Consider the following 1917-nt stretch of genomic DNA (forward strand, 5'->3'; position numbering starts at 1 on the left):
AGGAGATGGCCAGAAAATCCTATATACTGTGTAAATGTGCTAAAGAGGACAATTTAGCAATTGCCACTTGTCTGCCTGTCTTGCTGCATTTCCTGGAGGAAGGATTTCAACGCTCAGTGCCGTGAGCAGGCATAATCTTCTGATAACATGTGTGAAATGGCTGAGCATAAATCTGTGCCACCCTGTTAGCCAGAGGGCTCTGTAATCAGTGAGCCTTGGTGTGGAGAATGAGAGAAGTATGAAGGTTTCTGTCCTGTGGAGCAGCAAGCATAGTTGTGGCTGCTCCTCCCTGGAAGTGTTGAAGGCCAGGTTGGCTGAGGCTTTGAGCAACCTGGTCTAGTGGAAGGTGTCCCTGCTGATGGCAGGGGGGTTGGAACTGGATGAGCTTTAAGGTCCCTTCCAACCCAAACCAGTCTGATTCTATAGCCTGAGCTTTTCAAAGGAAACATGGTCAGGGAGAGCTGTAGCTTTGCTGAAGGAAATGGGGTTTTCATCTTCAGATCCAGCTGATGTATCTCAAGTGAGGTCTGCTCCTCTGTGCTCTGAAGCTGGGATTAGTTGGTGACCTTGATGCCCAGAGTTTGAAGATATACATGAAGACTTGTAGACTTGCCTTATGTAATCCCACAGGACCCATTCATCATTTAGTTCTTGGTTCAAGTGATGACTAATATGAGATGTGCAGAATCAGCTTCTAAAATGGCATTGTGTAATACTGCCCTTCCTAGTGCAATGACCTTAAGTACTCGGCACAACTTGGACTTGTGTGCATGGGAATGTAAATGATGACATTTCACTTCTGGCTGAAAATGTGAGGCATGAGCAAGCTCTGACAATAACTGTAGGATAAAATAATGAGTTTTAGGGGTAAGTAATCAAGCTTCTTAGCATTTTTAGAGCTATAAAGTTGAAATAGAATCACAGAATCGTTTGGGTTGGAAGGGACCTTCAAGATCATCTAGTTCCACCCCTCCTATCATCAGCAGGGACACCTTCCACTAGACCAGGTTGCTCAAAGCCTCATCCAACCTGGCCACAAACACTGCCAGGGAGGAGCAGCCACAGCTTCTCTGGGCAACCTGGGCCAGTGTCTCAACACCCTCACACCAAAGAATTTCTTCCTCACATCTCAGCTCCATCTCCCCTCTGACACTTTCAAGCCATCACCCCTTGTTCTGTCGCTTCCTGCCCTTGGCCAAAGTCCCTCCCCAGTTTTCTTGTAGGCCCAAGGTTTCCTCTTTCATTGTCTGAATGGTAAGATCCCTGGAGTTGGGCCTGATGCTTTTGGGCGGGGATTGCTTTGTAAAGCTGAAGTGCTGTGACTGGTAGTGCAGTCCTGTCCCTTCCAATGTCAGGGAGAGGGAAAGACCTTCCCAGACATTAATCTCGGAACATAGACTTATCTGACCGCTCTGTCCCATCCATCTCCCAGGAGAACAAAGGATTGTGCTCTCACCACACAAGAGCTTGAGATGTTAGTTCAGAAAAATTATTTTTAGCTAATCTATAATAGATCTTCTGGAAGGCTTGCCAATTTCTTCTTTTTATATCATTAAACCATCCTCCTAAAGGATGACCTATTCTCACTACTTGGTTTTGCTGAGGAACTGTTAAATTCAGAGACTCTGTATCAAAATAACACAATTCATTTGCTTCCCCCCGAAGGATAAATCAGCTCCTACTACAAAGTTTACTTGGAGGGAGGATGTATTAAATGATTGGATTTAGCATCACTAAGAGCAGGAGAAAATCCTTGCTCAAGTCTTTTGTGTTAAGAAAAGTTTTTGAGAGCTGGTGTTGATGGAGTTTGTCTATGACCAAGTCTAGTGCTGTCCAGGTCTATTAACTGCTTCTTTAGCTGAGGAACAGTTACCTGATAATCACAGAATCATGGAATGGTAGGAGTTGGAAGGGAGG

The 1917-nt window shown here is 45.1% G+C and overlaps 1 protein-coding gene across 1 annotated transcript in view; it reads left to right on the plus strand.

The window, feature by feature from the left end:
• Nucleotides 1-1917, plus strand: part of DGAT2 (diacylglycerol O-acyltransferase 2) — a gene marked incomplete at its 5' end in the record, with an annotated part of 19180 nt that overhangs the window by 14671 nt on the left and 2592 nt on the right. The window lies entirely within an intron of this gene.

The sequence above is a fragment of the Antrostomus carolinensis genome, unplaced genomic scaffold (genome assembly GCF_000700745.2).
Source record: "Antrostomus carolinensis isolate BGI_N321 unplaced genomic scaffold, ASM70074v2 scaffold3753, whole genome shotgun sequence".
Lineage (NCBI taxonomy): Eukaryota > Metazoa > Chordata > Aves > Caprimulgiformes > Caprimulgidae > Antrostomus > Antrostomus carolinensis.